Below are 15,336 nucleotides of genomic sequence, written 5' to 3' on the forward strand. Positions count from 1 at the left end.
TTATGGAAAAGTTTTACCTGCATCACACGATATATGGGTACCATTGACACCAAGTACACCTCGAAAAAAAAAAAAACTAATTTACTAACACTGTTGGATGTAATCTTTAGCAAATATAAGAATGAATATCTAATTTTCATATTGTAGCCATTTTTCATACACTACCATTCAAAATTTTGGGCTCAGCAAGATCTTTAAATGTTTTTGAAAGAAGTCTGTTATAGTCACATTTAGTTGATCAAAAAAAAAAAAAAAAACCTCCAGTCTTCAGTGTCACGTGATCCTTCAGAAACCATCTTAATATGTTGATCTGGTGCTCAAGTAACATTTCTATATTTTTTCAATGTTGAAAACAGTTGTGCTGCTTATTTCTGTGGAAAACATGAGACATTTTTTCAGGATTCTTTGATGAATATAAAGTTAGAAAGCTAGAAAGAATCTTTATCTTTACTATTAATTTTGATCAATTTAATCCATGTTCACTGAATAAAAGTACTAATTTATTTATTTATTTAAAATCTTAAAACGACCCCAAACTTTTGACCTCTAGCATAGCTTACAGCATTTAAAATGAACGATTTTTTTTGTTTTGTTTTTGTTTTTTATGTTTTATTTATATTTATCAGCCAAATGTGATTCATCAGCCCATGAGTATTGACTGGACTTCTTGGTATCTGTGCATCCCTAGTGCTAAATATCAGGTCTATAAAGAGGTTACCAAAATAGACACTTTGACTTTCTAAAAAACCCACTCTGAGCTCCAGGCAATATCCACTCTGTACTGCTATCACAATAAGGAATGATACAATGAAAAGTCAAAATATCAGCACACTTGCAACACTGCTTACATTTGCAAACCAGAGCTGTACATTTTGCATACTATGACATACTATGGTGGATTATTGTGCACAGTTGTCAGATACATTACTGTTATTGCGTGAACCAGAGGTGGGTGAGGGTCTGTCTATAAGAGAGAGAATGGGGCGCATTGTTTGCATGCTGTAGCTTCATCTCCAAATACACGGCACTCTGACCTTTTCAGTCAGTACAGCAAAACATTTCCAAGAGAAATCACAGCAAATAAAGCCATTCACCACTGGAAGGTCACCAGCAGCCAAAAACGTGTGGATCTGAACACAAGAAACCAAGGCCAAAGGTCATCCTCAATAACAGAGAATACAATAGCAAAACATATGAAAACAACCGAGGGAAGGAGTTGAGCAGAAGAAAAAGTGGGACAAAATAATATAATATAATATAATATAATATAATATAATATAATATAATATAATATAATATAATATAATATAATATAATATAATATAATATAATATAATATAATATAATATAATATAATATAATATAATATAATATAATATATGAATGAATGAATTCAACAAATTAAACTGTTGCCTTCATTTTAAGCTGCATGAACACCTCTTTTTTCTTTTTTGTATTAGATCACAAGTAGCATTCTGTCAGTTGAGGCCATTTTGTGTTCATCATCTGACCATTCAAGTGTCCCGAGCGACCGGTGTCTAAATAATTGCTGCTGCCTCTCTCAGATTAATCGGAGTTGGGTTCTCTTGAAGTAACACGGAGAGCGTCTCATCGCCTGTTGCGGTAAAGTCACCTCAGAGACATTGAGAACGATGGTGTGTTGTGACAGAACGACACAAGGGGATTTAAATACATAAAATGTGACAATGCAACAAGTTGGCAGAGGGATACAAGCACGGGCAAAGTGCCACATAAGCTGCCAGCTCCACTGAAGGCTTCATCCAAGGATCTGTGGCGGGATCCTGAAAGTCATCAAAGGCGGCTCAGTTAGCAAACGATGGGTGCATGCTGCATGTGTCTTCTCCTTATTCCTCTCTTTCATCAGACCCAGACTTAGAAGTGACAGTGCTTTGCCTGACAAAGGGATTTGTAATATCACAGAGAGAATACACTTCAGTCCTTATTATTTCACATTATTCCTGGTAATGAATCTTAAAACAAGATATGCTGCCTAAATTGCTACAGCTGTACTGAGTGCATCCCGTAAGCACGCACGAAAAATGTCTAGAAACAGACACACAGACAAACATGCAAATAAATAAACAAATACATGCATAAACACTGCGGAGGTTGTCAGCATGACATTGTTTGCAGTTTCTAGTGTTGGAAGACTGAAAAAAAAAATATGCAAAAAATAAATAAATAAAAAAAAGGGAAAGAAACCAGGATAAATTGGGGTTTACTGCACAAAAGCCCACTAATCCTTGCATTTGGATATTTGAAACAGAAGCTCCGGAGAGAAAGCATCAAAGACAGCTCTAAATTAGCCTGTGAAAAAAAAAACACACACACACACACACACACACACACACAGAAGAGAAGCCTGCCGATTTCCACCAGTGTGAAAAGACAACGGAGCTGCAATCTCCTAGGGGCCCAGATTAGAAACATATACTCATTATTCTCTCTCAGTGGGTGTCTAAACCCCAAAAATCCCGCTTCCAGGGAGAGCACTGAGACATGTTAACCCCGCCGCTGCTCTCCCTTTGTAGCTGTGCATCGTTAGCCGCTCCGCAGTCGCATCTCGAAGGGGAAAACCTGACGAACGCTGGCAATTAGAACTCCAAGTATGTGCTTGTTCAGATCCACGAGTGGAACAGTCTTAAACACATTATAGAGGAAAGTTAAACAAAAAGACAAGGGTGCACATCTCTATATATGCACTAATCATATTGTTTTCTTTTTTTACTTCTTTATCATCATTTCTTTTCCATAAAAGTAAAGTTCGGCTTTCACAGGACGCCCCTGCCTCTGAAGCTTCCCTCTTAAGAACAGTTCCACTCAAGATTGTGAAGATGAGCATGAATAGGCCTAATTGCTACGGGTCATCGGTTATGCGTTTACTCCTGACATATGAAAGCAAGGATAAGCATGCTAAAATATTAATAAATAAATACCTAAATACCTTCTTCACCAAGTTCTTGCCTCCACGTGACCCTGCAAGTATATAAGAATGAGCCATATCGAGTGCCGTATTCAGAAAAGCCTGAATGGAAGTGTGGTGCTGGTACCTTGAAACAGAAAGAAAGGAATGGGTTCTCAAAAACCCCTCCACCACAACTCAAAGTGAGCTTTAAGACAAGTTTGTGTCAAGGTCGTGGTGAATGGGAAGACTGGTTTGTGAAAGGTCTGGTCCCTCTGCTCTTAAGGGAACTATCTATGATGCCTGGAGTGTGCTTGTAGTGTGAACATCTTGGTCCTATTCAGTAGATCACAGCATTCAAAGGACCTTCAATTAACATGGCAGACATTAGTTTCATGCACAAATGCTGGAAATGACATGAAACGAATTTTATGATAATGAAAAATATAATAACCATGCACTTTGTGAAAGATTTCTGTTCATACCTCTAAAATGAGCTGAAAACGTTCAAACAAACCCTTAATAATTTACCTGAGTGATAATTCAAAACAATAATGAAAACAAATCCTTTTACCGTTGATACGTGCCTTATAATATTGTTCTGAGGATTAATCATGCTTCATAGACAGGAACAGTAAATATTTAAGATTCTGCTATTTTGTTCAGATTGAATTAGTGTTTATCTCATTAGAGGCTCATCTGGAACGACAAGGCAGCTATGCCATGTGATTTCAAAAGTTTAGTAAATAATCCACCCCTTGCCTTTGAAGTCTAATGACCTAGAATGGCTAATGCAGTTTAGTACCCAAGGAAAGTAATGAGTGCTTGATTCAGTGATGTGTTGTTGTGCAAGCCATGAGACCCATGCTGAACGAGAGACTGAAGGATGGTATTCACTTCCACTACAGGGAAAGCATTAAAGCATTAGTTCATGTAAATATGTACATTTTAATTTATTAACTCTTCCTATTGTTGTTTGAAACTGAAAGTGTCTTTCTTCCATGGAAAACAAAAGGAAACCTTTTGAAGAATATCCTAGCAGCTGCTCACTTGCTCAGATAACATGGACAATCATTCAAAATGTATGTTTTTGTGGAAGTCTTTAATGGTTACCAAGGCTACAATTATTTGATCAAAAATACAGTAAAAAACACTAATATTGTAAAATATTATTACAATCTAAAATAAATATTTTCTATGTTATTGTACTTTAAAATATAATTTATTCTTGTGATGGCAAATCTGAATATTCACATGATCCTGATTTGGTGCTCAAGAAACATTTCTTATTATTATCAATTTTGAAAAATGTGAATATTTTCATGAAAACCATGATAACAACAATATTTGGGTTTCTTACTCAAAGCTACTGTATGTCTTTAGAAGACTTGAAATATAACACAGATTGCATTGAACACTTTTATGGAGCTTTTTTTTTGTTGTTGTTGTTGTAACTTTGGAGCTTGACAGCCAAAGTATTCAACTAAAAATTCACTTTCTCTCTCCCGCTACATGTTTGCAAAGACATAAGGATTAATAGATATAAAGACAATTTTTTTGTTGTTTTTTTTGTTTGTTTTTTTGCGTGAACTATCACTTTAAGAAAGAAATCCACCATGTTAGTCTAGAACATGAACACAAAAGACTAAACAGCCTCCAATATTTGTCCTGTTTTTTAGGGTCTCAAGCATTGTGAATCCATAGTTATGTCTGAGGATTTGTGGACACTAATGGCCCTTTTCTACCTTTCAGCAGAGAACAAAGACCAGTGACCTTATTGCGTTTCCCCCCTCACAGACCACAAAATTAAGGTCAACAAGTGGGCAGATGTCAGAGGGTCAGTGGGGGAAGGATGGAGAGCATTGTTGCCGAGAAAAAGGGCCCGGCCAGGAACGGGCGATGCACCCATCTAAACCCACACAACACAGATGCTTCCAAAAGCAGCTCTTCTACCCCCTCAGACCTCCTCCATAATTCTCACTCCTTGTTTTCCCTCTCACCTCCACCTCCTGTGTTCCCTCGTTGGGTCCAGGCAGAATTGCAGCATGCTGTCATGCCTTGGTAACAAGCCGATCAGAGCAGGCCAGGCTACCTCGTACAGACAGTAGCAATTATCGCAATCAACAGCTCGGTCCAATTATAACTTCCTGCTCATTATGCCCAAGGGGCCCCGTGGTCCAACTTACAAGAAAATTAAGCGGCTGCCTCACTTTGCATAACATAATTTGAAATGACAGGGTGTGACATCAAGGGCTTCTGACCCTGCCAGCAACTGGCCCCATGTGTGGCAACAATTTACACTGCCAAATTGCTCCCAGGCTGCCCTTGGCCGAGGAAGCAAGGATGAGCTCCCACCAAATACTGGCTCCCCCTAAATGAGAGTGGTTGGCTGCAGAATCCCAGTACAGGAATCTTACAACTCTGGCTGATGGAGAGATGGAAGCGATGCATCTGAGCTAAGAGCTGGACTTTACTAAGAAGAGATGCACCTCCCTAAAAACATGAACTTGCTATATAATTAGAGTTAGGGTTCTGATTAGGCTCAAAATTATGCACAATTTACTGTTATTACTACATGTAAGATGTGTATTGGCGACACTGTAAAAAAATACAAAAATATTAAAATGTTCTCCCATCAATGACATCACTGTAATAGTTGCATAATGTAGTCCGATTGGTCCTCTGCCTTACATCTATGGGCATACTGTAAAAGGACTTTTCTTTCTTTTACATTTATTTGCCTTTAAGAAACTTGCATATTATCAATCTCCATGTTTCTCTCACTCGCTCTATCTCTCTCTCTATAATTCATATTTCATTATTCTAACAGCATTTTACATCCTGACAGATGGCTACCATTTACTCAACACAATGAGTGCATGTCAAGTTCTCCCACTGCATTCAACAACAAAAGTGGCAACAAAACCCACATCATTGCTGTGGAAATAATAGAACTTGCTTTAACATTCAGATTTCACATTATCTTCAACGTCCAGGTAAAAAAACTAAATAACATTACCAAACAGGTCCTTTATATCTTTGCAAAATTTTACAAAAAAAAGTAAAGTGTCTCATGAGCTTGTGTTCACTGCTGAATAAAGGAGACACGTTGGTGACAGTAACTATGTTCCCTGATTAGAACAAAGTAGAGGAGAAAAAAAGTGATATCTCACAACTCCTGCTGGCTCTCTCATGAGGCTCCTCACTGTTGGGTTTCTTAATTATTATTTTTTTTCCTTCCATTACAGAAAAAAAGAGGGAAAATAGGACATTTTTGTGAGTATCTTGGTGCAGCATGTTTCATTAATGTGAGGCTGATAAATTGTAGTCGGCGTAATTAAAGTTAACTGATGAGGACATACGTAGAAATGTTTTGTTAGCAGGCTAAGAGACGGATGAAGGCAGTGAGTAATTGCTTTGGATTAATTATTTGGATATGGGGTACTTGTGAGTCCACCACTCCTAAGGGGGTTTTGGGATAGCTGAGGGCGGAATGCGAGGGGAGAGTTTCTGTATGAGAACGTGTCTGGAGCTCCAGTCTCACTGCAGGCACAGATAGCAGGACAAACTTTCAGTAGCATCTAAAACCAGGTCGATCTATTTAAAAGTGTGTTCAAAAAAAAAAAAAACCCTGATAATCACATTCTAAACCAGCAACAGACAAAAAACACATTACTTGATTAGAGAGGTTAATCAAGTTGATGAAAAAAAACTTGGGATGAAAAAGTCTCAAGATATCAAAATTATTGAAAAAAAAAAAAAAAAAAAAAAACATTGGTCTCTTGGCCCTTTTGCTGGGGGAAAGAAAACTTGATTTGTAATTCATTAAATGTAGGTCTACCTATAATTTCAGGACTCAAAGTGATCTTGACGCACAAGTCAAAACTAGATAAAATGAAACGAAGGCAGAATTAAATTCTTTCCCTTAGATTGTGGCACATTTTTGCATTGCATGCACTAGTGCAATTCAGTTTGGGGCCCAGAGACCCTCTCAGGGCGACAAAAGGGGTATGTGAAATATGTTGACAAAATCTGTAAATATTAAAAATAAATAAATACTGTCAATAAACAAAAACTTAGGACTGTCAAAGTCAACATGTCAACAAAAATATTATATATATATATATATATATCTAACATCAGGGCTTGACATTAACACCCACCAATCTGCCAAAAGCGGTTGGACTTCGGCAGTGGCGTGTAACGAAGTCACTCCTACAAGCAACTTTGGCAGGTTGAATTATATATAAGCTATAATATAAACATTTTTCAATTGTAGTCTTTTAAAAAGGCATCTGAAATAATAAGCTAAGTGCATGTAGTGTTGTCAAAAATATTGATTTTTCGATACACATTGATGCTGAAATATCTGAAACGCTTCCAACTCATTTACCACAGAATAGATACACAGCGCTTTCTCACTCGCTCATCTTTCTGACAGTGAATTGACAAACAAACCCGCCACTCACTCAGTTCATTTGCTCCAGATGAATATTGTTGGTGTTACAGAGCTTGAATTTCGGCATGGTATTGTGCAGAATTTTACTCATTCCTGTAGATTTTGTGCTCACGGTCAAAGTGCTCGTACATAAAGTTGCATCTGAGTACTAAATTGAGTTCTTTTTTGCTGCTAATTGTGCTTAAACAGTCAAATACACACAAAATAATGTCAAAATGCTGGCCTTGGCAAGTATTTACGTAAACACATACAGTTATGTTTTAAGTGAATGTAAACGGTTAAAGAAAATGCATGTGTAAGAGTATTATGAATCTGTGTGTCAGGTCTTAAAGTGACAGGAGCCTAATACACCTGCTGCCAAATTATTATAGATAATATTAAAAATATCTATGTGGCAGTTTTTTCTCATGGTTTCTCAAAAGTAAATGCTGAGTGGCTAGTAACTTTGGAATACCACTAGCCACGGGCTGGTGAGCAAAAAAGTTAATGACAACCCCTTTTTTCAAAACAAGTTATATTGGAATGAGACATATATATTTAAACAAATGTGTGTATATGTTCTGTCATGAAACTGTAGTTCTGTAATCTTAATCTGCTTGCAATCACATAATTCTCTATAGGGCACAGATGATTGGTTCCTGCTATATCAGTAGCCAATGAGCTTGCTGCTCAACTTTTAAATTCTTGGTCAGCGTCTGCTGTAGCAGTTTGCAGCTCGCTTTCAGGAACCCTCCACATTCCCCAGCCCCACTTGTATTGATCTTCTAGAATTAATTAATGTATGCTATTACACAGCAGCAGCATGTCTTATTTGCTCATAGCAGCATGTTGTGTATGTAATGACAGTAGCAAGCGTGTGTACTTGCTCTGCAGCACCAGCAGCAATAATCAACAGCAGCAGCAATAACAGCAGCAGCAGCTTAGCAGATCTATACTGCCAAGACCAAACATATCAACACTGTCATATCTATTACCCATGTCAAACACTCAGAGAGTTGTCATGACATAAATATATAATAAATATTTTTAATAGTCATTTTAGCATTAAATAATATGACATTTGCATTCAAAAGTTAGCCCCTGCACTAATGCGTCTCCTTTGTGTGTAAGCTACAACTAAACAATGAAAGATAGAAAAACAGCCCCCTTCACTTCCCTACTGGTTGTATTACTCTGTCCAAGCATTCAACCGTGGCCTACCTTTCACCCACACACACACACACACACACAAACCCAAGCGAGAAAGAAAGGACAGAGGGAAAACAAAATGAAAAGAGACTCCCGGAGCAGGTAGAACCATCTGTGCAGAATATCCAACCCAGATGTCAGGGAATCAGCCACCAGCCAGGATCACCTTACATAAGTAGTTTGCCATGTGAAGAAATAATTTAGCCATATTAATTGACGGTAAACTTTCCCAAGAATCCAGAGCCCTGGCTGCTGCCTCACAGGTGGGTTCTTTCACTCACAGGAACCGAGTGGGTAAGCGGACCCTGATCAAAGGGGAGATTGACATAAATAAAGAGCCTGCAGGAATGCATTGTGCAAACAAAATATGAACAGGGCCTCCAAACATTCCCCATGAGTGCGTGGAGAGAGCGAGGCTTGAGATCAGGGGGCAAGAGAGGGGGGAGTTAACAGAGGAGGGTGAGTAAAAGAAAAAGAAAATCCTCTATTTTCTATCCCCCCTTTTTTTTTTTTTCAGTATATTGTCTGTACTTTTTTGCTCAGGGGGGCACCGCTATTTGACAGAAATGGAGAGATGGAGAGAAAAATCTGCATTGACAAGCGCACTTTGAAGTGAGCCGATAAGTGTGCATCAGGGCACAGCGTATTAGGTTTCCCCCTTTTGTTGTGGTGTACTTTTCATTTCTAAACAGACATGTCATGTTTGAAAGATCGCTGACATCCTATCCAATATATCCAAGGATTTGATAGTGGAGATTTGACCCCAGTGTGCCTCCTACAGTTTATTCTAGCCGATAGACAATGCAAAAGTCCCTCTGTGATACACAACGCTGGCAGGAGCCACTGTGTGTCTCCATGTAAGGCATGAAGTCTATAAAAGAAAACAAAGTGCCATTGCTTGCATATACAATACCATAAGAGGACTTTACGGGTGATGGGGTGAGGTCAGCGAGCCTAGTGACAAGCTGTCTACTTTTTCCAAAACAGAGAAAATTAAAAAGAAGTGCAAACATAGTAAACAAAAGAGACAAGCGTATAAACGCACACTTGAAAACCTCTTCGCGAGTTTAAGGTACCTGTGAGAATTCATCCTGAGGCACTTGAAGGTTTCTTAAAGTTTTAGAAGATGTGTGTTTATGTTTAAATTTGTAAAAGTTTTAATTTTATCTACTTTCTATGACACTTTCTTAGCATTCCACGACATTTGGGTCGGGGAGAAAAAAAAAATAAATAAAAAAATGACAGAATGTGGCTCAGGAAAGTCGATGAAAGGAAAAGTAGTGACTGACAACACTAAAATTTCCCAAGGCAATCAACATCAGACGGTCATTGCCGAGAGACTCCAAAGTGAGCTCTGTGCACACGAGCGAGGTGCAAGCCCTACGTTCGGGGAGTAGACAGCCTCCCCCTGATAATATACCTCACCCTAGTGTCTGTGAAGAGAGGTGCATCGCAACCCCCAGGAAAGGGTGACAGGCCCCTTAGGTGAATGAGGAAGAGGTGGATCTGCCTGGTGGCAACCCTGGGGGTTTACTGTGGAGTGCCTGCATTCTCATGGCCACACTGGGGCAAATCAAATCACAAAGAAACACTCCGGTTATCCCTGGAGGTACGGCGGAGTATGTTTGAAAAAGTAAGGAGGAGAGAGGGAAGAAGCATCTCAGACATTACCGAAACTCGAGCATGGGAAGCTTTTATCTCACTTTAGTTGTTAATATCGTAAACATATTTGAAAAATCTTCTACAGAACAAAAGCAATTCAACTCTCAGATGTCTGTCGCATTCCCATCAGAGTTCTCTTCTCGGAAAGCTTGTTTCTCCAAACACCCTGTGGTTTACAGTGGTCCATGAAAACATCACCTTTTTAAGAGTAAAGAATAAAAAGCAAGGGTGGGGAAAAAGAAAAATACGGCAGGTAAAATCTAATTAGGGCGGCAGCAATGCAACAGCGGAGTTTACTCTGAAACAATAAACAGTGTGTTGCTTCAGCGTCCCCAGATCGGAGAGGGGATATTGCGAAGCAGGGTAAGCTGATATTTTGTTTGTTTGCGTTGAAAGTTTTCTCAGAGGCCCCACCGAAACTGAGAAATTCCTGTGCAGATGAATGGCAGATTAGGGGCCTCACCGTGTGTATCTAATCAAAGCCACACACACAGAAGATGATCTGCCCAACAACCCCAAGAAAAGCCAGTTTACCTCTCCATTTATATATAAACTACCTTTAAATGTATTGATGATGGATAGTGAGGCTAATTAGCATTGTTTAATTGCCTGCCGGTGGTGCACTAACAGTAACATTTGGACTGTAAGCATGCTGAAACTCTCTGAGAAGTTGTGTCTCCAAAGCTAGCAGCACCTTTAAAAGACTGCTTTTATAACAAAACCACTATGTTCAACACTAAATTCTCATAAAGTTATTGTCAGATGTCTCAAAGTTAAATATACTGCAGATCAATTTTTTTTTTTTTAAATATGTCTGCATTAAAGCAAAACAAGCATGGCCCATTTGAATGTCAATTAAGAAACACATCTGATCAACGTCTGGTGAACATGAACTTAATAAGCAGCTAAAGTTTTTAATGTAATGAATTTTATGTTATTTTTCAATGTAATATAGTTATACAGAGCTTGCAAAATGGAAAGGTTTGGAAAACAAAAGGTTGTGATGTCCATTAATGGTAAAAGAGCAGTTAAAATTCTGAGTCAATATCTATGATTTACAATGAAATCAAATGTTTAATTCCTTTTCAAACAACCATAATTTACATACAAACATTTTAAGACAGAGGTGGCTAATACCTAGTTACCACAGTTGTATTAATAGTAACAATCACATTAATGTCTATGATGTTTTGTCAGACACTATGGTTACCAAAGTAAATCTTTATAAGGGAAAACACAGATGACCAGATTTGAAAATGTTATAAATAAATAGCCTTTTTACTCTTTTACATTTGCTAATGTCTTTTCATTTGCTAATGTGTATTTTGTGCTATTATGCAGACTGAGATTTATCAAGTTTAACAAATAACCAGTTTTCATTAAAATAAACACAAAAAGTCATTTATTTTTTTAAAGGGGTCCTTGGTTATGATTTCACTTTTTCAACTTTGGTGTGTAATGTTGCTGTTTGAGCATAAAAAAAAAACACCTGCAAAGTTATGATGCTCAAAGTTCAATGCAAAGGGAGATATTTTCTTTTAAAGAAATCGCTTTTTAAGGACTACGACAAACGGCTGGTAGGGACTACAACAAGCTTCTTCCTGAGTTGGTGACATCAGTAACCCTCAAATTTACATAAACCCTGCCTCTGGGAACATGTAACAAAGGGGGTGAGGCCATGCTGGTCTGCTTTAGAGAAGAGGAAGAGTTGTTGAAGTAGAGAGTTGTTACCATGCCGTCATATTATGCCGAACTGCTTCACAAACGAGGGACAATTCAATGCTGGATTTGCACAAAAGATTAACATGACGGCACATGCTAGTTGCTAGTAAATTTATCCTCTAACCATTCAGAAACGTCCAGATGCATTCTAAAAGTTTTACCTTCTTCCTCAGTCTCTTCAGTGTTTGACTCCGGTTTCAACAATGTAAGGCTGAACACTTGTCAAATTGTCATTTTGGCTGTATGAGATTCTCCAGTTTTGTTGTTGTTGAGCAACCGAAGCGTCGCCCTCTTCTGGAAAGGGGTTTCAACAATGTAAGTTCAATCGTCATTTTGGCTGCGTGAGATTCTCCAGCTTTGTTGTTGTTGTTGAGTATGCAAAGCGCGAGCTGTTAAAGCCCCGCCCTCTTCAGGAAAGGGGGCTAGGAGGAGCAGCTCATTTGCATTTAAAGGGACACACACAAAAACGGCATGTTTTTGCTAACACCTGAATGTGGGCAAATTTGACAAGCTATAATAAATGATCTGTGGGGTATTTTGAGCTGAAACTTCACAGACACATTCTGGGGATGCCAGAGACTTATTACATCTTGTAAAAGGGGCATTTATAGGTCCCCTTTAAAGTAAAATCTCAGAAATAAATGCAGAATGATGAAAAATGGACTTTAACTGTTAATTGGCATCTAAACTGTTTGGTATAGGCACATAAAAATGTAATTGTTGGCTACAAAATGTGAAAAATAAATAAATAACAGTTAAGTTCGTCAGTTAAGTCTGACTAGTACTTCTGACAACCCAACCCACCAACCACTGATAATGTTGTAGACAATATTGAAATGGCTGATATGACTAAGCTACAAAAGATCATTCAAACAGCTTTAAAAATGTGTGCAATATCATACTGAGACTACACCGATCTCAAACATCAAATGAACTATGGTCACTGATCTAGCCAGAACGCAGCCCAGAACAAAGCCCACACCAATCATCCAGACACATGTGCTGTCCACCTTCAGAGCATCTTTAATTCATGATGCCTCAGCTCCAATGATTGATTTTAATTGATGACATGCTACATAATGTGGCATTAGTGAGGTTTAATAAGGAACATGACTTAATACATTCCCTGTCGTGCTACGCACATATTAATAGCTTTGAAATATGACATTTTCTCCTTGTGTCTTTTTTTGAACACTCAGACATAACTTCAGAAAAAGCTTACAGAGTTGCCACTCGTCTTGTAATGTCAAGGTCAAAATGTCAAGCTTACAGGATGTGAATAATGACATTTTGCTAAACTACACCAAACAGAAACATTTTTATGTAAGTTTATTTATTAATCACTAGCACTAACCGCTTTTATTTCATCCATATGAGAGCTGTGTCAGGACAAATGGTCCTTATACAACCACACAAGATGCCTTGAGCGCTTTCAGCTCTTGTCTGATAGCAAAGCCGATGCATTAGTCACGTTAAGATAGTTGCAGCATGTCTGTATGCGTGTTTGTATATGTTAGATGCAGATAACTCCTCTTAAGCACACTCCCAAACAGCATGCTGTAAGTGGACCGAGGGCCGCAGACAGCAGCGCTCTAACCTAAACACTCCTGAGTGAGGCTTTTACATGTCCGAAGTAAAAACAAACCTCTGTCAGAGGCCTTTGAGGGTTTCAAAAACACACACGTACTCATGCGAACACTTTAAAAGGCACTTTCACGAGAGATTACAAGTGGATGAGTCACAGGATGGTGGACCGTCCTGACACCGGCGGCCCTCGTTGGTACCTCATCACCGGGATTGGAGCGAGAGAGAGCAATAGAGTGAGAGAAAAGGCTAGAGAGATGCCATCACATTAGTGCATATTTGCAAAGCATGGAGAATGACCATAAAAGGACATGATTCTCCTCAAAAGCTGCTTACTATAAACACATCACTCTGAAAGCGAGCGTAGACGACTTCTGCTTGCTTCTGCTGCAGGTTTGTGAAAAATACTGAATTAAAGGCTTGGCTCACTTTCAGTTCATCAGTGCGAATGTAAAATTAATTAGCCACACCTTACAGGGAGATGAAATTTTACTGACAGGAAGAGGAATTTACTGAATTGTAATTCAAAGAAATTCAACACAAGTGTCATTCCACCCTGGCCCAGAAAAGTACGCTAAATACGATATATTTGAATATATACACACATTCTGTATCCTGTTTCCTACCTCAATTCCAATTCAGATCAAATTCAGGAATTGAATTGTGTGGATTTTTTGGATGCATTAGTGGTCTGATAACAGGTGTTAGAAGAAAAATTGCTTGTTTTTTGAAAGTGAAGTGGGAAAAAATAACAAATGAAGAGACAGAAAGCAACTGACTGCTAAATCATCTGTTTTCTGGTTAGCTATGCTCAAGTCCTGTTAGTACAGCATTAAACAAGCCTCTAATGTTACTTGTCCAGCTGTCCAAATTTTTTGAATATCATTGTTTAAATTCTCATTCATTTGCATTCCATGGATCTCACTCATTCGTTCATTCACTGATCTGTGTTCAAAGTATGTCTTCGGTCCCAGACAATTCACTCCACTCACCGTATGAGACTTCCTGAACTCCAAAATGAAATACCACCAAGTTCCAAGGAATGGATGAAAACAGAGAAGAAAAAAAGAAAGAGCAAGGGAAAAATAAATACCCAAAGGTCAGGGCTAAAATTGATGAGTGGGCCTCAACAGGGGGAAAAATGCAGCTTTGTGCTTCCACCCAATCCAAACCTAAGTGCAACAAACCCCCCAAAACCCAAGCGGTCACAGAATGTGAGCAGGACCAGAACAAAGAGCCTGCAAATCAGGGGCTCCAGGACCCACCTGTCTCCCAGGTTGTTTTAATCACATCTGTAACTACCATAGTAGGACGTGTTAATGACAAACATGTGCTCTGTAAAATGTTGGGCAATCAGAGGTTTCTCTTTCCCCCTGGTCAGGAGGGCTATTACCCCAGACCCCCAAAGGCTCAGGCATGGGCTTTGATAGTTTCCCCGACGCAGAGATCTTTGGCTGACCTTCACCAGGGCCAATAAAGAAAATTCCACATAAGGATTTGCAGTTTAGGACCAAAATGGCCAAACATCATAAAAATGACCAATAACACACTAGGAATACTTTACGCTTTTCGGTCTCGTTACAGTACGCAGCGTTTTTATTGCGATGCCGAAAAGGCAGCTGCCATGCTCAGGGTTTTCAGCCAGTCAGGGCGAAATGAAATTCACCTTGCTTGAGCACATTAAATGTCGGCAGGTAATTGCTTTTAAGGTTTGATTTTCTGGATGGTGGAAGAGAACAAACACAAATGCCATAACCATGCAAAAAGAAGGAACGCAAGCTAGGAGCAAAACATGAAA

Source organism: Chanodichthys erythropterus, chromosome 6 (genome assembly GCF_024489055.1).
Source record: "Chanodichthys erythropterus isolate Z2021 chromosome 6, ASM2448905v1, whole genome shotgun sequence".
Taxonomy (NCBI): domain Eukaryota; kingdom Metazoa; phylum Chordata; class Actinopteri; order Cypriniformes; family Xenocyprididae; genus Chanodichthys; species Chanodichthys erythropterus.